Source organism: Bombina bombina, chromosome 11 (genome assembly GCF_027579735.1).
Source record: "Bombina bombina isolate aBomBom1 chromosome 11, aBomBom1.pri, whole genome shotgun sequence".
NCBI lineage: Eukaryota > Metazoa > Chordata > Amphibia > Anura > Bombinatoridae > Bombina > Bombina bombina.
Window position 1 is genome coordinate 107883181 of NC_069509.1, and position 24119 is coordinate 107907299.

Here is a 24119-nt window from a genome sequence, read left to right on the forward strand (position 1 = left end):
AGGATGGTTCGAATAGTCTCCATCTTGAAAGATGGGACCCTGAGAAATTTGTTTAGGATCTTGAGATCTAAGATTGGTCTGAAGGTTCCCTCTTTCTTGGGAACCACAAAGATTTGAACAGAAGCCTTGCCCCTGTTCCTCCTTTGGAACTGGGTGGATCACTCCCATAACTAGGACTTGAACACAATGTAAGAATGCCTCTCTCTTTATCTGGTCTGAGAGGTGAAATCTTCCTCTTGGGGAAGAAGCTTTGAAGTCCAGAAGATATCCCTGGGACACAATTTCCAATGCCCAGGGATCCTGGACAACTCTTGCCCAAGCCTGGGCGAAGAGAGAAAGTCTGCCCCCTACTAGATCCGTTACCGGATCGGGAGCTGATCTTTCATGCTGTCTTAGAGGCAGCAGCAGGCTTCTTGGCCTGCTTAGGTCTCCAGACCGGCTTGGACTGGGCAAAATTTCCCTCTTGTTTTGCATTAGAGGGAGTTGATGCCGCGCTCGTCTTAAAGTTTCGAAAGGCACGAAAATTAGTTTGTTTGGTCCTTAATTTATTAGACCTATCCTGAGGAAGGGCATGACCTTTTCCTCCAGTAATATCAGAAATGATCTCCTTCAGTCCAGGCCCGAATAGGGTCTGCCCCTTGAAGGGAATGTTGAGAAGATTAGACTTTGAAGTAACGTCAGCTGACCAGGATTTAAGCCATAGCGCCCTACGCACCTGTATAGCAAAACCTGAGTTCTTAGCCATTAGTTTGGTTAAATGAACAACAGCGTCAGAAACAAATGAATTGGCTAGCTTAAGCGCTTTAAGCTTGTCAAGTATATCATCCAATGGAGTTTCTACCTGTAAGGCCTCTTCCAGAGACTCAAACCAGAAGGCCGCAGCAGCAGTGACCGGGGCAATGAATGCAAGAAGCTGGAGAATAAACATTTTCTGAAGGTAACCCTCTAACTTTTTATCCATTGGATCTAGGAAAGCACAACTGTCCTCTAAGGGAATAGTTGTACGCTTAGCTAGGGTAGAAACTGCTCCCTTCACCTTAGGGACCGTTTGCCATAAGTCCCGTGTAGCGGCATCTATTGGAAACATTTTCTTAAAAATAGGAGGGGGAGAGAACGGTACACCTGGTCTATCCCATTCCTTAGTAATTTCTGAAAACCTTTTAGGTATTGGAAAAACATCAGAGAAAACAGGCACTGCATAGTATTTATCCAATCTACACAATTTCTCTGGCACTATAATGGTGTCACAGTCATCCAGAGTAGCTAAAACCTCCCTGAGCAACACGCAGAGGTGTTCAAGCTTAAATTTAAATGTAGACATATCAGAATCAGGTTGAAGCATCTTCCCTGAATCAGAAAAATCACCCACAGAAAGAAGCTCTCCTGCCTCAGCTTCTGCATATTGTGAGGGGATATCAGACATAGCTACTAAAGCGTCAGAGAGCTCTGTATTTTTTTCTAGTCCCAGAGCTGTCTCGCTTTCCTTGTAACCCTGGTAGTTTGGACAATACCGCTGTAAGGATATGATCCATAACTGCCGCCATGTCTTGTAAAGTAAACGCCATGGGCGTGCTAGATGTACTTGGCGCCACTTGAGCGGGAGTCCCTTGAGCGGGAGTCAAAGGTTCTGACACGTGGGGAGAGTTAGTCGGCATAACTTCCCCCTTGTCAGTTTCCTCTGGTGATAAATCTTTTAAAGACAGAATATGATCTTTATAACTTAAAGTAAAATCAGTACATTTGGTACACATTCTAAGAGGGGGTTCCACAATGGCTTCTAAACATAATGAACAAGGAGTTTCCTCTATGTCAGACATGTTTAAACAGACTAGCAATGAGACCAGCAAGCTTGGAAAACACTGATAAATGTAAACAAGCAAAAAAAAGGCGGTACTGTGCCTTTAAGAGAAAACAAATTTTGTCAGAAATTGAAAAACAGTGATAAAAAGCAGTAAATGTTACGAAATTTTTTAAGTGTGTATAATAGACTAACAGAGCATTGCACCCACTTGCAAATGGATGATTAACCCCTTAGTTTCAAAACCGGATAAAAAAAAACGATAAACGTTTTTTAACAGTCACAACAAACTGCCACAGCTCTGCTGTGGCCCTACCTCCCATACAACGACTTTTGAAGGCACAAAAACCCTTTGTAGAGGTCCTAAGTGTTCAGGGAACTCCTTCAGGGAAACTTGATGTCTCAAATTGCAAAATCGAATGCGCATTTAGGCGCGAAAATAGGCCCCTCCCAACCTGTATTCACAGTGAGAGGGCCTAACAAAACTAACCCTAGGCAAAATCTAGTCAGCCATGTGGAAAAAAACTGGGCCCCAATAAAGTTTTATCACCAATATGTAGAAAAAAAAAACGTTTAAACACTTCCAGCAAACGTTATTTTCAGTAATGTGAGAAAGTAATACGAATATTACCTTTTACAGCAAGCATGATACTAGTCGTTATTAAATCACTGTAATCAGGCTTACCTTAAATAAATCCGGTATTAACAGCATTTTCTAGCATATTCATTTCTCTAGAAAAATTTAAACTGCACATACCTCATAGGAGACCCTGCACGCCATTCCCCCAGCTGAAGATACCTCATCTCTTCAGTTATGTGTGAGAACAGCAATGGATCTTAGTTACAACCTGCTAAGATCATCAAAAACCACAGGCAGACTCTTCTTCAACTTTCTGCCTGAGGCTAAAACAGTACAACTCCGGTACCATTTGAAAATAACAAACTTTTGATTGAAGATAAACTACATAAATTCACCACATCTCTAGCTACTTCCCTTGTCGAGAGCTGCAAGAGAATGACTGGTAGTGGCAGTTAGGGGAGGAGCTATATTGACAGCTCTGCTGTGGGTGATCCTCTTGCAGCTTCCTGTTGGGAAGGAGAATATCCCACAAGTAATGGATGATCCGTGGACTGGATACACCTTACAAGAGAAACAATGAATATCAGGAAGTTTAGCAATCTTTCTGTGAAATAAAACGGAAAGAGCAGAGATTTGTCCTTTCAAGGAACTTGCAGACAAACCTTTATCCAAATCATCCTGAAGCAACTGTAAAATTCTGGGAATTCTAAAAGAATGCCAAGAGAATTTATGAGAAGAACACCATGAAATGTAAGTCTTCCAAACTCTATAATAAATCTTTCTAGAAACAGATTTACGAGCCTGCAACATAGTATTAATCACTGAGTCAGAGAAACCTCTATGACTAAGCGTTCAATTTCCATACCTTTAAATTTAATAATTTGAGATCCTGATGGAAAAACGGACCTTGAGAAAGAAGGTCTGGCCTTAGTGGAAGTGGGCAAGGTTGGCAACTGGAAATCCGAACAAGATCCGCATACCAAAACCTGTGAGGCCATGCTGGAGCTACCAGCAGCACAAACGATTGCTCCATAATGACCTTGGAGATCACTCTTGGAAGAAAAACTAGAGGCAGGAAAATATAAGCAGGTTGATAACACCAAGGAAGTGTCAATGCATCTACTGCTTCCGCCTGAGGATCCCTTTGCCATGGACAGGTACCTGGGAAGTTTTTTTGTTTAGATGAGATGCCATCAGATCTATTTCTGGAAGCCCCGACATCTGAACAATTTGAGAAAACACATCTAGGTGGAGAGACCATTCTCCCGGATGTAAAGTCTGACGACTGAGGTAATCCGCTTCCCAATTGTCTATACCTGGGATATGAACCTCAGAAATTAGACAGGAGCTGGATTCCGGCCAAACAAGTATCCAAGATACTTCTTTCATAGCTTGAGGACTATGAGTCGCACCCTGATTGACATATGCCACAGTTGTGACAGTGTCCCCTATTTAACAAAGGTCTTGCGGACCTGATCCGAAAGTGCGGATCAGATCTGCAAGACCTAGCTGAATGCGGAGAGCAATACGCTCTCCGTATTCAGCATTGCACCAGCAGCTCACAAGAGCTGCTGGTGCAACGCCACACCCTGCAGACTCGGGGCCAATGGGCCGCCTGCAGGGAGGTGTCAATCAACCTGATCGTACTCGATCGGGTTGAATTGTGGCGATTCCTGTCCGCCTGCTCAGAGCAGGCGGACAGGGTTATGGAGCAGCGGTCTTTGTGACAGCTGCTTCATAACTGCTGTTTATCTTCAGACTCGCCAGAAACACGGGCCCACAAGCTCCATACGGAGCTTGATAAATGGGCCCCATAGTCTGACTGAAAAAAAACAATGAACGGTTCTCTCTTCAACAGAGGCCAAAATTGAAGAGCCCGGAGAATTGCACAGAGTTCCAAAATATTGCTTGGTAATCTCGCCTCTTGAGATTTTCAAACTCCTTGTGCTGTCAGAGATCCCCAAACAGCTCCCCAACCTGAAAGACTTGCATCTGTTGTGATCACAGTCCAGGTTGGACGGACGAAAGAGGCCCATAAAATGATACGATGGTGATCTAACCATCAAGTCAGAGAAAGTCGAACATTGGGATTTAAGGATATTAATTGTGATATCCTTGTATAATCCCTGCACCACTGATTAAGCATACAAAGCTGGAGAGGTCTCATATGAAAACGAGCAAAGGGGATTGAGCCCGATGCTGCAGTCATGAGACCTAAAACTTCCATGCACATAGCTACTGAAGGGAATGATTGAGACAGGCTGCAACCAATTTCAAACATCTAATGTCTGTTAGAGACAAAGGCATGGACACTGAATCTATCTGGAAACCTAAAAAGGTTACCCTTGTCTGAGGAAACAAAGAACTTTTGGTAAATTGATCCTCCAACCATGTCTTCGAAGAAACACTAGTTTATTCGTGTGAGATTCTGCAGAACGTAAAGAATGAGCGAGTACCAAGATATTGTCCAAATAAGGAAACACCACAATACCCCGCTCTCTGATTAGAGAGTAGGGCACCTAGAACCTTTGAAAAGATTCTTGGAGCTGTCGCTAGGCCAAAAGGAAGAGCAACAAATTGGTAATGCTTGTCTAGAAAAGAGAATCTCAGGAACTGATAATCTGGATGAATCGGAATATGAAGATATGCATCCTGTAAATCTATTGTGGACATATAATGCCCTTGCTGAACAAAAGGCAGAATAGTTCTTACAGTCACCATTTTGAATGTTAATACTCTTACATATTGATTCAAAATCTTTAGATCCAAAACTGGTCTGAATGAATTCTCTTTGGGACAATGAATAGATTTGAATAAAACCCCAGACCCTGTTCCTGAAACGGAACTGGCATGATTAACCCTGTTAACTCCAGGTCTGAAACGCACTTCAGGAAAGCCTGAGCCTTTACTGGGTTTATCAGGATGCGTGAGAAAAAAAATCTTCACAGGCGCTCTTACTCTGAATCCTATTCTGTACCCCTGAGAGACAATACTCTGAATCCAATGATTTTGGACTGAATTGATCCAAACATCTTTGAAAAATTTTAATCTGCCCCCTACAAGCTGAGCTGGAATGAGGGCCGCACCTTCATGCGGACTTGGGGGCTGGTTTTGATCTCTTAAATGGCTTGGATTTATTCCAATTTGAAGAAGGCTTCCAATTGGAAGCAGATTAGGTTTCTATTCCTTATTTTGACGAAAGGAACGAAAACGGTTAAAAGCTTTAGATTTACCCTTAGGTTTTTTTTATCCTAAGGCAAAAAAAACTCCCTTCTCCCCAGTAACAGTTGAAATTATTGAATCCAACCGAGAACCAAATAATTTATTACCTTGGAAAGATAGAGATAGCAATCTTGATTTAGAAGTCATATCAGCATTCCAAGATTTGAGCCACAAAGCTCTTCTAGCTAAAATAGCTAAAGACATAGATTTAACATCAATTTTGATATCAAAAATGGCATCACAAATAAAATTATTAGCATGTTGAATCAACTTAATGCTAGACAAATCATGATCCGATACTTGTTGCGCTAAAGTATCCAACCAAAAAGTTGAAGCAGCTGCAACATCAGCCAAAGAAATTGCAGGCCTAAGAAGATGACCTGAATATAAATAAGCTTTCCTTAGATAAGATTCAAGTTTCCTATCTAAAGGATCTTTAAAAGAAGTACTATCTTCCGTAGGAATAGTAGTACGTTTAGCAAGAGTAGAGATAGCCCCATCAACTTTGGGGATCTTTTCCCAAAACTCCAAACTAACTTCTGGCAAAGGATACAATTTTTTAAACCTTGAAGAAGGAATAAAAGTACCAGGCTTATTCCATTCCTTAGAAATCATATCAGAAATAGCATCAGGAACTGTAAAAACCTCTGGAATAACCACAGGAGATTTATAAACAGAATTTAAACGTTTACTAGCTTTAATATCAAGAGGACTAGTTTCTTCCATATCCAATGTAATTAACACTTCTTTTAATAAAGAACAAATATACTCCATTTTAAATAATTAAGAGGTTTTGTCAGTGTCAATATCTGAGGCAGGATCTTCTGAATCAGATAGATCCTCATCAGAGAAGGATAATTCAGTATGTTGCTGGTCATTTGATATTTCATCAACCTTATGAGATGTTTTAAAAGACCTTTTACTTTTATTAGAAGGTGGAATGGCAGACAAAGCCTTCTGAATAGAATCAGAAATAAATTCTTTTAACGGGACACTGAACCCAATTTTTTCTTTCGTGATTCAGATAGAGCATGCAATTTTAAAGCAACTTTCTAATTTACTACTATTATCAATTTTTCTTCGTTCTCTTGCTATCTTTATTTGAAAAAGAAGGCATCTAGGCTAAGGAGGCAGCCAATTTTTGGTTCAGCGCTTTTTTATTGATGGGTGAATTTATCCACCAATCAGCAAGAACAACCCAGGTTGTTCACAAAAAATGGGCCGGCATCTAAACTTACATTCTTGCTTTTCAAATAAAGATACCAAGAGAATGAAGAAAATTTGATAATAGGAGTAAATTAGAAAGTTGCTTAAAATTGCATGAGTTGTTAAATCACAATTGTGTAGTTTTAAAATGTATCTAATATTTAAAAATGCTTTAATCCAACTATTTTTTCTGAATAAATTGCAAAACTGAGAACATTTTATTTTCCTAATTTTCAGTTTGTAATATTAAACAGGGATAGACTTAAAGGGAAACAAAACCCAAATTTTTTCTATCATTCACATAGAGTTGCTTAAAATTGCATGCTCTAATTTATTCCTATTATATATTGTTCTTCATTCTCTTGCTATCTCTATTTTAAAAAGCAGGAATGGAAGGTTAAGAGCCAGCCCATTTTTGGTTCAGCACCTTGGTAGAGCTTGCTGATTGGTTTGCTACATTTAGTAACCAATCAGCAAGAGCTACCTAGGTGCTGAAATAAAAATGGGCTGGATCTTAAGCTTACATTTTTTGCTTGTTCAAATAAAAATAGCATGAGAATGAAGAAAAAACATTATGCTTACCTGATACATTTATTTCTCTTGTAGTGTATCCAGTCCACGGATCATCCATTACTTATGGGATATTCTCCTTCCCAACAGGAAGTTGCAAGAGGATCACCCACAGCAGAGCTGCTATATAGCTCCTCCCCTAACTGCCATATCCAGTCATTCGACCGAAACAGAGAAAGGAGAAACCATAGGGTGCAGTGGTGACTGTAGTTTAATTAAATTTTAGACCTGCCTTAAAATGACAGGGCGGGCCGTGGACTGGATACACTACAAGAGAAATAAATTTATCAGGTAAGCATAAATTATGTTTTCTCTTGTTAAGTGTATCCAGTCCACGGATCATCCATTACTTATGGGATACCAATACCAAAGCTAAAGTACACGGATGAAGGGAGGGACAAGGCAGGGATTAAGCAGAAGGAACCACTGCCTGAAGAACCTTTCTCCCAAAAACAGCCTCCGAAGAAGCAAAAGTATCAAATTTGTAAAATTTTTAAAAAGTGTGAAGCGAAGACCAAGTCGCGGCCTTGCAAATCTGTTCAACAAAGGCCTCATTTTTAAAGGCCCAGGTGGAAGCCACAGCTCTAGTAGAATGAGCTGTAATTCTTTCAGGGGGCTGCTGTCCAGCAGTCTCATAGGCTAGGCGTATAATACTCTGAAGCCAAAAGGAAAGAGGTTGCCGAAGCTTTTTGACCTCTCCTCTGTCCAGAATAAACGACAAACAGGGAAGATGTTTGACGAAAATCTTTAGTAGCTTGTAAGTAAAACTTCAAGGCACGGACTAAGTCCAGATTATGTAAAAGACGTTCCTTCTTTGAAGAAGGATTAGGACACAATGATGGAACAACAATCTCTTGATTGATATTCTTGTTAGAAACCACCTTAGGTAAAAACCCAGGTTTGGTACGCAGAACTACCTTATCTGCATGAAAAATCAGATAAGGAGAATCACATTGTAAGGCAGATAGCTCAGAGACTCTCCGAGCCGAGGAAATAGTCATCAAAAACAGAACTTTCCAAGATAAAAGCTTAATATCAATGGAATGAAGGGGTTCAAACGGAACTCCTTGAAGAACTTTAAGAACCAAGTTTAAGCTCCATGGGGGAGCAACAGGTTTAAACACAGGCTTAATTCTAACCAAAGCCTGACAAAATGCCTGGACGTCTGGAACTTCTGCCAGACGCTTGTGCAAAAGAATAGACAGAGCAGAAATCTGTCCCTTTAAGGAACTAGCTGATAATCCTTTGTCCAAACCCTCTTGGAGAAAGGACAATATCCTAGGAATCCTAACCTTACTCCATGAGTAATTCTTGGATTCACACCAGTAAAGATATGTACGCCATATCTTGTGATAGATTTTCCTGGTAACAGGCTTTCGTGCCTGTATTAAGGTATCAATGACTGACTCGGAGAAGCCACGCTTTGATAGAATCAAGCGTTCAATCTCCATGCAGTCTCAGAGAAATTAGATTTGGATGATTGAAAGGACCTTGTATTAGAAGGTCTTGTCTCAGAGGTAGAGTCCATGGTGGAACGGATGACATGTCCACTAGGTCTGCATACCAGGTCCTGCGTGGCCACGCAGGCGCTATTAGAATCACCGATGCTCTCTCCTGTTTGATTTTGGCAATCAGTCGAGGGAGCAGAGGAAACGGTGGAAACACAAGCCAGGTTGAAGAACCAAGGCGCTGCTAGAGCATCTATCAGCGTCGCTTCTGGGTCCCTGGACCTGGATCCGTAACAAGGAAGCTTGGCGTTCTGGCGAGACGCCATGAGATCCAACTCTGGTTTGCCCCAACGATGAATCAATTGAGCAAACACCTCCGGATGGAGTTCCCACTCCCCCGGGTGAAAAGTCTGACGACTTAGAAAATCCGCCTCCCAGTTCTCCACGCCTGGGATATGGATTGCTGACAGGTGGCAAGAGTGAGTCTCTGCCCAGCGAATTATTTTTGAGACTTCTAACATCGCTAGGGAACTCCTGGTTCCCCCTTGATGGTTGATGTAAGCCACAGTCGTGATATTGTCCGACTGAAATCTGATGAACCTCAGTGTTGCTAACTGAGGCCAAGCCAGAAGAGCATTGAATATTGCTCTTAACTCCAGAATATTTATCGGAAGGAGTTTCTCCTCCTGAGTCCACGATCCCTGTGCCTTCAGGGAGTTCCAGACTGCACCCCAACCTAGAAGGCTGGCATCTGTTGTTACAATTGTCCAATCTGGCCTGCGAAAGTTCATACCCTCGGACAGGTGGACCCGAGACAACCACCAGAGAAGAGAATCTCTGGTCTCTTGATCCAGATTTAGCAGAGGGGACAAATCTGTGTAATCCCCATTCCACTGACTTAGCATGCATAATTGCAGCGGTCTGAGATGTAGGCGTGCAAATGGCACTATGTCCATTACCGCTACCATTAAGCCGATCACCTCCATACACTGAGCCACCGAAGGGCGCGGAATGGAATGAAGAATACGGCAAGCATTTAGAAGCTTTGATAACCTGGACTCCGTCAGGTAAATTTTTATCTCTACAGAATCTATAAGAGTCCCTAAGGAGACTCTTGTGAGTGGGGATAGAGAACTCTTTTCCTCGTTCACTTTCCACCCGTGCGATCTCAGAAATGCCAGAACTATCTCTGTATGAGACTTGGCAATTTGAAAGCTTGACGCCTGTATCAGGATGTCGTCTAGATACGGAGCCACCGCTATGCCTCGCGGTCTTAGAACCGCCAGAAGTGAGCCCAGAACCTTCGTAAAGATTCTCGGGGCTGTAGCCAACCCGAAGGGAAGAGCTACAAATTGGTAATGCCTGTCTAGAAAGGCAAACCTTAGGAACCGATGATAATCTTTGTGAATCGGTATGTGAAGGTAGGCATCCTTTAAGTCCACTGTGGTCATGTACTGACCCTCTTGGATCATGGGTAGGATGGTCCGAATAGTTTCCATTTTGAAAGATGGAACTCTGAGGAATTTGTTTAAGATCTTTAGATCCAAAATTGGTCTGAAGGTTCCCTCTTTTTTGGGAACAAAAAACAGATTTGAATAAAAACCCTGTCCTTGTTCCGTCCGCGGAACTGGATGGATCACTCCCATTACTAGGAGGTCTTGCACACAGCGTAGGAATGCCTCTTACTTTATCTGATTTGCAGATAACCTTGAAAGATGAAATCTCCCTTGTGGAGGGGAAGCTTTGAAGTCCAGAAGATATCCCTGAAATATGATCTCCAATGCCCAGGGATCCTGAACATCTCTTGCCCACGCCTGGGCGAAGAGAAAAAGTCTGCCCCCTACTAGATCCGTCGCCAGATAGGGGGCCGTTCATGCTGTCTTAGAGGCAGCAGCAGGCTTTCTGGCCTGTTTGCCTTTGTTCCAGGACTGGTTAGGTTTCCAGGCCTGCTTAGATTGAGCAACAGTTCCCTCTTGTCTTGAAGCGGAGGAAGTTGATGCTGCACCTGCCTTGGAATTTCTAAAGGCACGAAAATTAGACTGTTTGGCCTTTGATTTGGCCCTGTCCTGAGGAAGGGTATGACCCTTACCTCCAGTAATGTCAGCAATAATTTCTTTCAAACCAGGCTGAATAAGGTCTGCCCCTTGAAAGGAATGTTGAGTAATTTAGACTTTGAAGTCACATCAGCTGACCAGGATTTGAGCCATAGCGCCCTACGCGCCTGGATGGCGAATCCGGAATTCTTAGCCGTTAGTTTAGTCAAATAAACAATGGCATCAGAAACAAATGAGTTAGCTACCTGAAGAGTTCTAAGCTTGTCAACAATTTCAGTCAATGGAGCTGTATGGATGGCCTCTTCCAGGGCCTCAAACCAGAATGCCGCCACAGCAGTGACAGGCGCAATGCATGCAAGGGGCTGTAAAATAAAACCTTGTTGAATAAACATTTTCTTAAGGTAACCCTCTAATTTTTTATCCATTGGATCTGAAAAAGCACAACTGTCCTCAACCGGGATAGTGGTACGCTTTGCTAAAGTAGAAACCGCTCCCTCCACCTTAGGGACAGTCTGCCATAAGTCCCGTGTAGTGGCATCTATTGGAAACATTTTTCTAAATATAGGAGGTGGGGAAAAGGGCACACCGGGCCTATCCCACTCCTTACGAATAATTTCTGTAAGCCTTTTAGGTATTGGAAAAACATCAGTACTCACCGGCACTGCATAGTATTTATCCAGCTCTAGGCAGAAATCAAACCAGCCATGTGGAAAAAAACTAGGCCCCAATAAGTTTTGTCACCAAACATATATAAAAACGATTAACATGCCAGCAAACGTTTTATATTACATTTTTATAAGAGTATGCATCTCTATTAATAAGCCTGATACCAGTAGCTATCACTGCATTTAAGGCTTTACTTACATTAATCCGGTATAAGCAGCATTTTCTAGCAAATTCCATCCCTAGAAAAATATTAACTGCACATACCTTATTGCAGGAAAACCTGCACGCCATTCCCTCTCTGAAGTTACCTCACTCCTCAGAATATGTGAGAACAGCCATGGATCTTAGTTACTTCTGCTAAGATCATAGAAAATGCAGGCAGATTCTTCTTCTAAATACTGCCTGAGATAAACAGCACACTCCGGTACCATTTAAAAATAACAAACTTTTGATTGAAGAAATAAACTAAGTATAAAACACCACACTCCTCTTACGACCTCCATCTTGGTTGAGGCTTGCAAGAGAATGACTGGATATGGCAGTTAGGGGAGGAGCTATATAGCAGCTCTGCTGTGGGTGATCCTCTTGCAACTTCCGGTTGGGAAGGAGAATATCCCATAAATAATGGATGATCCGTGGACTGGATACACTTAACAAGAGAAATTGATAATAGGAGTAAATTAGCAATTTGCTTAAAATTACATGCTCTATCTGAATCATGAAAGAAAAAATTTGGGTTTAGTATCCCTTTAATGTTTTGGGAAGGTAAACCGATGCTAAATGTGGAACCATAGTGTGTGTTTTAAACATTTAGGAAATAACGACTCTTGCTGCAGTTTGCTATATATGCAATAGAAATAAAATTATGGGGGAAAAACAATTATGCTTACCTGATAATTTCCTTTTCTTCTGATGGAAAGAGTCCACAGCTGCATTCATTACTTTTGGGAACTCAGAATCTGGCCTCCAGGAGGAGGCACAGACACCCCAGCCAAAGGCTTAAATACTACTCCCACTCCCCTCATCCCCCAGTCATTCTGCAGAGGAACAAGGAACAGTAGAATAAATATCAGGGTGAAAAGGTGCCAGAAGAATATAAGGACGCCCCACATAAAAGTACGGGTGGGGAGCTGTGGACTCTATCAAAAGAAAAGGAAATCAGGTAAGCATAATTTATGTTTTTCTTCTTAAATGGAACGAGTCCATAGCTGCATTCATTACTTTTGGGAAAACAATACCCAAGCTATAGAGGACACTGAATGCCATGACGGGAGGGTACAATAGGCGGCCCATACCGAGGAAACCAGGCCTGAACCTCTCCCCAATAAAAAAAAAAGTAAATTTATGCTTACCTGATAAATTAATTTCTTCTATGGTACGACGAGTCCACAGATTCATCCTTTACTTGTGGGATATTATCCTCCTGCTTACAGGAAGTGGCAAAGAGCACCACAGCAGAGCTGTCTATATAGCTCCTCCCTTAGCTCCACTCCCCAGTCATTCGACCGAAGGTACAGGAAGAAAAAGGAGAAACTAAAAGGTGCAGAGGTGACTGAAGTTTAAATCAAAAAAAGATAATCTGTCTTAAAATGACAGGGCGGGCCGTGGACTCGTCGTACCATAGAAGAAATTAATCAGGTAAGCATAAATTTACTTTTCTTCTATAATGGTACGACGAGTCCACGGATTCATCCTTTACTTGTGGGATACAATACCAAAGCTATAGGACACGGATGAACGGGAGGGACAAGACAGATGCCTAAACAGAAGGCACCACTGCTTGAAGAACTTTTCTCCCAAAAATAGCCTCCGAAGAAGCAAAAGTATCAAATTTGGAAAATTTGGAAAATGTATGAAGCGAAGACCAAGTCGCAGCTTTACAAATCTGTTCAACAGAAGCATCATTTTTAAAAGCCCATGTGGAAGCCACCGCTCTCGTAGACAGCTGTAATTTGTTCAGGCGGCTGCTGTCCAGCAGTCTCGTATGCCAAACGGATGATGCTTTTCAGCCAAAAAGAAAGAGGTAGCCGTAGCTTTTTGACCTCTACGCTTTCCAGAATAGACAACAGAGAAGATGTTTGCCGGAAATCTTTGGTCGCTTGCAGGTAAAACTTCAAAGCACGAACCACGTCCAAGTTGTGCAACAGATGCTCCTTCTTAGAGGAAGGATTAGGACACAGGGAAGGAACAACAATTTCCTGATTAATATTCTTATTAGTAACAACCTTAGGAAGGAATCCAGGTTTGGTACGCAAAAGCACCTTATCAGAAAGAAAAACAAGATAAGGCGAGTCGCATTGCAATGCAGATAGTTCAGAAACTCTTCGAGGCGAAGAGATAGAAACTAAAAACAGAACTTTCCAAGATAGAAGCTTAATATCTATGGAATGCATAGGTTCAAACGGAACCCCTTGAAGAACTTTAAAGGGCCATAATACCCAAATGTTTAAACACTTGAAAGTGATGCAGCATAGCTGTAAAAAGCTGACTAGAAAATATCTCCTGAACATCTCTATGTAAAAAAGATATTTTACCTCAAAAGTTCCTCAGTAGCCACCTCCCATTGTAAAGGATTTCTAAGCAGCATTTTAGTATGTCTGTCCTAGGACAGCTGAAGGGATGAGCCTCGTGAACTCTCATATTATTTCACCAATCAGGTAAAGGAAGCTTACTCTGAAATCTCATGAGATCACAGTAAGAGTTCATGACCTCAGCACTGCTGATGCTGATTGGCTGCTGTTCATTTCTTCATTTTTTTTTTATTTTTACCAGCAGCTGGGAGCAGGTGAAGTACAACTTTTTACACAGAACTTACTCTGCTGAGCTGAGGAGATTGTGAGGTAAAATATCTTCCTTTTTTATATAGAGATGCTCAGGTGATATTTTCCCGTCAGCTTTTTACAGTTATACTGCATCAGTTTCAAGTGATTTAGCATATGAGTATTATGTCCCTTTAAGAACTAAATTCAAACTCCATGGCGGAGCAACAGGTTTAAACACAGGCTTGATTCTAACTAAAGCCTGACAGAACGACTGAACGTCTGGAATATCTGCCAGACGCTTGTGCAGTAAAATTGATAAAGCAGATATCTGTTCCTTTAGGGAACTAGCTGATAGCCCCTTCTCCAATCCTTCTTGGAGAAAGGACAAAATCCTAGGAATCCTGATCTTACTCCATGAGTAGCCTTTGGATTTGCACCAATAAAGATATTTAAGCCATATCTTATGATACATTTTCCTAGTGACAGGCTTTCGAGCCTGAATCAAGGTATCTATGACCGACTCAGAGAATCCCCGCTTAGATAAAATCAAGCGTTCAATCTCCAGGCAGTCAGCCGCAGAGAAACTAGATTTGAATGCTGGAACGGACCTTGAATCAGAAGGTCTTGTCTCAGTGGCAGAGTCCATGGTGGAAGAGATGACATGTCCACAAGGTCTGCATACCAAGTCCTGCGTGGCCACGCAGGTGCTATCAAAATCACCGAAGCTCTCTCCTGCTTGATTCTGGCAATCAAACGAGGAAGGAGAGGAAATGGTGGAAACACATAAGCCAGGTTGAACGACCAGGGTACTGCTAGAGCATCTATCAGTACTGCTTGAGGATCCCTTGATCTGGACCCGTAACAAGGAAGTTTGGCGTTCTGACGAGACGCCATCAGATCCAATTCCGGTGTGCCCCATTGATGAATCAATTGTGCAAACACCTCCGGATGGAGTTCCCACTCCCCCGGATGAAAAGTCTAATGACTTAGAAAATCCGCTTCCCAGTTTTCCACTCCTGGGATATAGATTGCTGATAGATGGCAAGAGAGTCCATCGAATTATTTTGGTAAAATATATCAGCTAGAGAACTCTTTGTTCCCCCCTGATGATTGATATATGCTACAGTCATGATATTGTCCGACTGGAATCTTATGAATCTGGCCGAAGCCAGCTGAGGCCATGCCTGAAGCGAGTTTAATATCACTCTCAGTTCTAGAATATTTATCGGGAGGAGAGCCGCCTCCTTAGTCCACACACCCTGTGCTTTCAGGGAATTTCAGACTGCACCCCAGCCCAATAGGCTGGCGTCAGTCGTCACTATGACCCATGCTGGCCTGCGGAAAAACATTCCCTGGGCCAGATGATCCTGTGACAACCACCAAAGAAGAGAGTTTGTCTCTTGATCCAGATTTATCTGAGGAGATAAATCTGCATAATCCCCATTCCACTGTTTGAGCATGCATAGTTGCAGTGGTCTGAGATGCAAGCGAGCAAACGGAACTATGTCCATTGCCGCTACCGTTAGTCCGATTACCTCCATACACTGAGCCACTGACGGCCGAGGAATGGAATGAAGAGCTCGGCAGATGGTTAAAATCTTTGATTCCCTGACCTCCGTCAGAAAAACTTTCATGTCCACCGAATCTCAGAGTTCCCAGGAATGGAACTCTTGTGAGAGGGATAAGTGAACTCTTTTTTTACGTTCACCTTCCACCCGTGAGATCTTAGAAAAGCCAACACGATGTCCGTATGAGACTTGGCTAGTTGGTAAGTTGACGCCTGAATTAAGATATCGTCCAGATAAGGTGCCACTGCTATGCCCCGCTGCCTTAGAACCGCCAGAAGGGACCCTAGCACCCTTGTGAAAATTCTGGGAGCTGTGGCCAACCCGAAGGGAAGAGCCACAAACTGGTAATGCTTGTCCAGAAAGGCGAACCTGAGGAACTGGTGATCTTTTTGTATAGGGATGTGTAGATACGCATCCTTTAAGTCCACGGTGGTCATATATTGACCCTCCTGGATCATTGGTAAAATAGTCCGAATGGTCTCCATCTTGAAGGATGGGACTCTTGAGGAATTTGTTTAGGATCTTGAGATCTAAAATTGGTCTGAAGGTTCCCTCTTTTTTGGGAACCACAAACAGATTGGAGTAAAACCCCTGCCCCTGTTCTGTTTTCGGAACTGGGCAGATCACTCCCATGGTATATAGGTCTTCTACACAGCATAAGAACGCCTCTCTTTTTGTCTGGTTTACAGACAGTTGAGAAAGATGGAATCTCCCCCTTGGAGGAAAATCTTTGAAATCTAGAAGATACCCTTGGGTTACGATTTCTAAAGCCCATGAGTCCTGAACGTCTCTTGCCCAAGCTTAAACAAAGAGAGAAAGCCTGCCCCCCACTAGATCCGGTCCCGGATCGGGGGCTACCCCTTCATGCTGTCTTGGTGACAGCAGCGGATTCTTGGCCTGTTTACCTTTGTTCCAAGTCTGGTTAGGTCTCCAGACTGACTTGGATTGAGCAAAATTCCCCTCTTGTTTTGCAGCAGGAGAAGAGGTAGAGGGACCACCTTTGAAGTTTCGAAAGGAACGAAAATTATTTTGTTTGGTCCTCATCTTATTTGTCTTATCCTGAGGAAGGGCATGGCCTTTTCCTCCAGTGATGTCTGAAATTATCTCTTTCAGTTCAGGCCCGAATAGGGTCTTACCTTTGAAAGGGATGGCTAAAAGCTTAGATTTTGATGACACATCAGCAGACCAGGACTTAAGCCATAACGCTCTATGCGCTAAAATGGCAAAACCTGAATTCTTTGCCGCTAATTTAGCCAGTTGAAAAGCGGCATCTGTAATGAAAGAATTAGCTAGTTTGAGAGCCCTAATTCTATCCAGAATATCATCTAATGGGGTCTCAACCTTAAGAGCCTCCTCCAGAGCCTCAAACCAAAAAGCAGCTGCAGTAGTTACAGGAACAATGCACGCTATAGGTTGCAGAAGAAAACCCTGATTAATAAATATTTTCTTTAGGAGACCCTCTAATTTTTTATCCATAGGATCTTTGAAAGCACAACTGTCCTCAATAGGTATAGTTGTACGCTTAGCCAGGGTAGAAATAGCTCCCTCCACCTTAGGGACTGTGCCACGAATCCCGCATGGTGTCTGATATGGGAAACATTTTCTTAAAAGTAGGAGGGGGAGAGAACGGAATACCTGGTCTATCCCACTCCTTAGTAACAATGTCCGAAATCCTTTTAGGGACCGGAAAAACATCAGTGTAGGTAGGAACCTCTAGATATCTGTCCATTTTACACAATTTCTCTGGAACTACAATAGGGTCACAATCATCCAGAGTCGCTAAAACCTCCCTGAGCAATAAGCGGAGGTGTTCTAGTTTAAATTTAAAAGCCGTCATATCTTAGTCTGTCTGAGGTAACATCTTTTGATATTATATACAAATAATGCAGCTGAGATTGCCCCACAAAGAAAGGAACTGTTAACCCTTTACTGTGCAAAACCGGATCGTTAATAAGGCCTAAATCCAGACAAAACACCCCCTGCACCTCGCCACAGCCCTGCTGTGGCGCCTACGTGCCCTCAGGGATTGGAAAAATATAGTTAAAGCTTCGATTTGGCCCAACACTTCCACAAGGGCCCACCGGAGTTGGAGCTTGCTCTGCAATTACAACTGCGCAACTGAGGCGTGAAAATAGGCACCGCCCATATCACTTAATGCTTTTACAGCCTAAAGGAACCGCACCAGAGCGGTTTCAAACTAGCCATGTGGGTTCTGAAACCCAAACCAGAAGCCAAGTGTACCCTCAATGTCACAAAAAACGTTATTGAAATGATCTTTCAGTTCCCAAAAACGTTATCAGCACTCCCAGTACACAAAACGTTTGCCCACAAACATTCAAACACAGTGTCAACCATTTTGTTTTATTTTTTTTTTTATTAGCCCCTTATGCAAGCTTAGTTAAACCCCTATATATCTTGTAGGATTACTGCTTACCCTCTCCCTCATGGGGATACTGTCAGACAATTCTGAAATACCACAGTCTCTCCAGAAAAAAAAATGACTGAACATACCTCACTGCTTATAGAATGAAAGGGTTCCTCACACTGAAGTTTCTTGTACTCCTCAGCCATTGTGTGAACTGCTCTGGATCTTAGTGACAAATGCTAAGATCATCAGCCTCCAGGCAGAAGTCTTCATCCATCTGCTGCCTGAGAGTAAATAGTACACACCGGTACCATTTAAAATAAAAAAACTCTTGCTTGAAGAAATAAAAAACTAATATTTTATCACCTCTTTCACTTTACCCTTCCTAGTACTTAGAGTAGGCAAAGAGAATGACTGGGGGTGGAGCTAAGGGAGGAGCTATATAGACAGCTTTGCTGTGGTGCTCTTTGCCACTTCCTGTTAGGAGGATAATATCCCACGAGGATGAATCCGTGGACTCGTCGTACCATTATAGAAGTTTTTTTGTTTTTTTTTTTGTTTTGTTTTTTAAGGAAAAGCCCCAAGGGACACCGACTCGCAGCTAGTCCAGAGCCAAACTAGAAACCGCAAAACTGACTCGACTGAGCCAACAGTCCAACAAAAGACAGTCGCCCAACAGACCGTTTCTACCGAACCAGCCGAGCAGAACAGTGCAACGTGTCTTCGCTGCAAGACCGAACGAACCTGACAGGACCAGCCTGCAACTAGGGTCCTAACCGGCAAGCTGCATAAATTCTCCCTCATAGGGGAAAAAACAGAAAATAAATTTTTAACATAGGACTAACATGTCCAAAACAACTTCTGAAGTAGTAATAAAAAGAGTATCAATCCCAGAAGGTTCCCGATGGAAACAAAAACAGACATCCCATCGGATATAAATAAAAGGCAACCCGGAGGTTAACGCCCAAAAAGACACAGGCCTACCCGCAGGACCAGCCAAACAGAGCTTTATCTTTCAAAAACTGGGAAAAATCTCAAACAAATGACAATCAGGAGATTACTTCATCCCCACATGTCTAATGAGGTGCACCATTCGAATTAGCAGACTGAAAATCCCCATATCTGGTAACGATTGGGTCATTCAATAACTGAAAAACATGTCTGAGCAATACGCGAAGGCGCGCAATCCTGTAACGAAAGGCACAACACTCAGGGACAGTTACACCCATGGGGAACTGTAGAGGCCCTCCCCAACGCGGAAGGCCTGGAACAATAGGGTACGAGCACATTCTTAAATAAACGTCTGGACTCTGCAGACGAACATTCGCCAACATTATGTGGAAGCAAAAATGTGCTGCAACCTCCGGGGGGTGGGGGACACGCCACCCTGCATGGAGGAATCGCACTGGATTACCCACATGTGTAGAAGTATAAATTGGTAGGGAACTCACCTCAGAGGACGGGACCCCCAGAGGCGGATGGCTCAGCAGACCCTCGATTCCCTGAGTCCAAGGAACTAAGCGCTCTCATATGGCATACGGAACAAAACTGGTTGACACCTGTCAACGAGGCCAACAGAATCTGAAATCAAATTAGTCTCAGAATCTTCTGTAACTGAATCTGAAATTAGCACAGTCTCAGCATCAGAATCCTCCATAACTGGATAGAGGATATATGATATAAGTATGGACTAAAGTAGTAAAACCAAAAACAGCACCTGACACCCCTAATGGTTGGGGCACTCACCACCTCCTATGACCAGACCCCTGCAGACTAGAAAATTTCCTTCGCCACACGGTCGGGAATGTGGAAATGGAAAACAGAACGTAGCCACACCCAAACACAAGGTGAACCATATAGTCCAAAAAGCGAGCCCAACCAAAAGGCAGCGTCACTTCCAAAGGCCTCAAAGTTCCAAACCACAAGCCCATAAACATCACACATAAGCAGGTTGAATCACCTAAACATGATTATAAACCCCCCTGTTCAATAACCCCCCTCAGGAGATATTAACCCTCGATTCCAAGATACTAACAGAGACTTACTGAGATCCTTATGTCATGTAGTTAAACCCGTAAGGTGTTGTAGCCTCTCGGGAAAACATTCACATTACAGTACATTGATGATAAAGTAAAATGAAACGATCTTACAGGAATCTACGCCGTGGAACAGGAACACGGCCTTTCAAGTGTGACGAATAGTGGCATCACCTCTGCCATGGACTTGAGAATCAGGCAGTGGAGCGAAGTTAGACAGCGCCGATTGCTTGAGGAGCTGTTAATATGAGTCGGGATGGTTTCGCAGAAAGACTCTTCCTGCATCTCCGGACTAACTTTCATCCAAGCCCTCACTGAGAGACTGACAGGACGACTTAAATCTCCTGTCCCATGCCGAAGAGTACTACCCTCCATATGAGACAAAAAACAAAAATTCTGACACTTCTCTGCCAACCTCCTGGGACGAAAGGCAAAGAATGACTGGGGGATGAGGGGAGTGGGAGGAGTATTTAAGGCTTTGGCTGGGGTGTCTTTGCCTCCTCCTGGTGGCCAGGTTCTTATTTCCCAAAAGTAATGAATGCAGCTGTGGACTTTCCATTTATGAAGAAAACTGCCTTTTGCTTCGTATTCAGTAGATTTCTAATATTTGGATATTTATGCAAACTAAAAAAGTATTTAAGTATCTCAGAAAAAAAGAAGTTAATTATGTTTTCATATAATTAGTACAAAAGACTAAAATTAGCTTGAGCAGTGGGACATGACCATTTTGCTGCAAGCCATTTAAAGTTAAAACACAGTAAACCCTTAACGTGTGGAACTTCAGGAACTTTCAGTATATGTTGTCTATAATCAGTAGACAAAGTAAACCAATTATACACGTTTTCCCACACACTAAACAAATCTGAATTTGATGTACTGTTAGTCATACCAGCAGCATAGTGCCAGTTATCACAGTTGTTGCTCTAAGAAAACATTGTTTATGCTTTGCTTGCTGCTGCTGGGTGGAGTCCTTACATATCCCATCCTAAAATACTATGCATCTGACTCATCAGGCAGACAAGCAGTTTTATGCCACTGCTAAGTTTTATTGGAATCAATGAGTAAACTCTCTCCTCTGCTCTCCAGAAAACGGAATCTAACCAACTAACCATAACAAAATGTTACAATATAACGCTAAAGTGAATCACTCATCCAGTTACTTAGGTATATGTAATAACTAAGATGTATTCTAAACTGTGAAATTTTACAGCTATACTTTATGAATGTATCCCCTGTTTTTATACTTATTGCCTAACATTCAGCCACCGACTATAAAAGGGATTACCAGTTTCCTTTAGTTTTATAGTCTGCAAAACTTAAATTACGCTTACCTGATGATTTTCTTTTGACGGAGAGAGTCCACAGCTGCATTCATTACTTTTGGGAATTCAGAACCTGGCCACCAGGAGGAGGCAAAGGCTTAAAAACTTCCCCCACTTTCCTCATCCCCCAGTCATTCTGCCAAGGAAACCAGGAACAGTAGGAGAAATAACAGGGTGAAAAAGGTGTCAGAAAAATAAAAAAGGCCGCCCCATATAAACACGTGGGCGGGGAGCTGTGGACTCTCCCTGTCAGAAGAAAACAAAAATTATCAGGTAAGCATAATTTAAGTTTTTCTTCTTAAAAAGGGAGAGTCCACAGCTGCATTCATTACTTTTGGAAAAATACCCAAGCTATAGAGGACACCGAATGCAAAAAAAAGGGCGGGTAGAAGAGGCGGCCCATTCGGAGGGCACTAGAGCCTGAAATTACCCAACACCTGACAAAAACAACTGCTTCAACAGAAACAGAAGGATAAAACCTGAAAGGACCAGGTAACTGCCCATCAGTTAAACCAACAAGGCCCTAGTAGGAGACCGCTCAGAATCAGTAGATTCCACTGAGCACAAAGCCTCCGAGGAGACAGGTCCCGCAGGCTCCAAGCCCACACTTAAACTTACCCCCAACCCGAGGGAAGGGTACCTCCACATACCCCCTGAAGGGAAGAGGAAGACTAATTAGAAGAAGAACTCAGATCTAAAGACCAACAAGCTAGGGTAAAAGGAACCCCAGCCGAACTCCAAGTGCAAACCAAGGTTCCAACAGGACAAAAAAGCATATAGAGAACAAACTCCAACAACCGAACAAAGGAAAAAAACCCTACCCCTATCTGAACGGAAGTTCAAGGGACCATGTAAAGTCCCAACCATGGAGACCTAGTGAGAGACAAGGTAGACCCCATTCCTCACACAGCGTGCAATCCGCACTATAAAAGAGCGACCGAGGGATAAAAACCACCCCCAGGAACAGTAAAAAAAATAGCACCAAAAATCTTATCGTGCTCCAGATAAAGCCACATGCTTCCCTCTGCAACAGAAGTCTAGCAGACTCCAGTCGTTAACACTAGCCAACCAAGCTAGGAACTGCACCAGGACTCCCACAAAGGAAAATTCTGAAGGAGTGCAGAAACACTCCCATCCAGGAAAAACAAGAAAGTAGGAGAGCACCCAATACCAGCAGAGAAGCCCCCTGCTGGGGAAGGAAACACTGCAAAGCCTCCCAGGATCCAAGTAAGATACGCGGTCAAGGCAGACCTCTGATCCCCTCTCTGAGGCGACGGGCTCAGCTCCAATGGCAATGTCCAAAAAGCAGGGAAATAAGCAATTCCCCAGACCACCCACCAGATCCTCAGTAAGGAAAAAAAAGGAGGGGAACTAAATTGAACGGTACCAGTGAGTAGAACAAACTCCACCCTCTGCTAATGAGACTGGCATGCTAACCAACTAGGCTATGACAGAACATAGGACGAGCTTGGGTTCCCGGACCCAGAAAAAGATCCTTACCCTACTAGAAGGGACACTCCCAGGCAAAGAGGGACTACACAAACAGTGACAGCACAATACCAGGATCCAACCCTTCACGATATCCTGAACGCAAGGCAGGGGGGACCCCATTGAACAGAGGAAGGCCTCCGGGGCACTAGGTGGATACTGTGGTATGACTCCGATAAGACAAAAACAAAAACCCCTGAAAGGGCAAGTGGAAGTCTCAGAACCGGAAGGACTGAACCGCCCAAAACTCATCTAAGATTCGGACAGACCCTGAAAACCAGACATCCGGAAACCGGAGCCTGCCACAAGGTAGTAACCCCTGAGGAACTATAGGGATACCTCAATAGAAGAAAAAAAAAAATACCCTTACACTCCCAATGGCTGTGACACTCACCACCTCCTGTGACCCAGACAACCAGCAAAACATGCTCTCCCCGTCGCCACGCTGTCAGGGAATATGGAAATGGAGTGCAGAACGGACCACGCCTAGTCACAAGGTACACCATGCAGGCCAGAGAAAAGCGTGCCAAGGCCACAAGAGTCACACAGCCCGACAAAAAAGGCTGTTATGTTCCGATATAGCCACGAGCCCAATCGTCCATAAAGATAAAAAGGAGTCCCACTGAGACCCCGACTTCTACGTTTACATTACATTCACACATTGAAGTAAAATGAAACGATCTTACCGGATCAACGCCATGGAACAGTAACACGGCTCTTCAAGTGTGACAGCCTCGCTTCTGACATGGACTTGAGTGAAGAAAGCAAGCAGCAAAATTCGTTAACGCCGATTGCTAAGGAGCTGTTAACATGAGTCAGGATGGTTTCGCAGAAAGACTCTCCCTGTATCTCCGGACTCTAAAATTCATCCATGCTCTCACTGAAAGGCTGACAGGATTACTTAAAACTCCAGTCCCATTTTGAAGAGTACTACCCTCCATAAGAGACCATCTTTAATCTTCCGAAACTTCTCTGCCAACCTCCTGTGAGAAAAGGCAAAGAATGGACTGGGGGATGAGGGAAGTGGGGGAGGT

The 24119-nt window shown here is 43.1% G+C and overlaps 1 protein-coding gene across 1 annotated transcript in view; it reads right to left on the reverse strand.

The window, feature by feature from the left end:
- LOC128641784 (SUN domain-containing protein 1-like) overlaps window positions 1-24119 on the reverse strand; it is a 96895-nt gene that overhangs the window by 13051 nt on the left and 59725 nt on the right. The window lies entirely within an intron of this gene.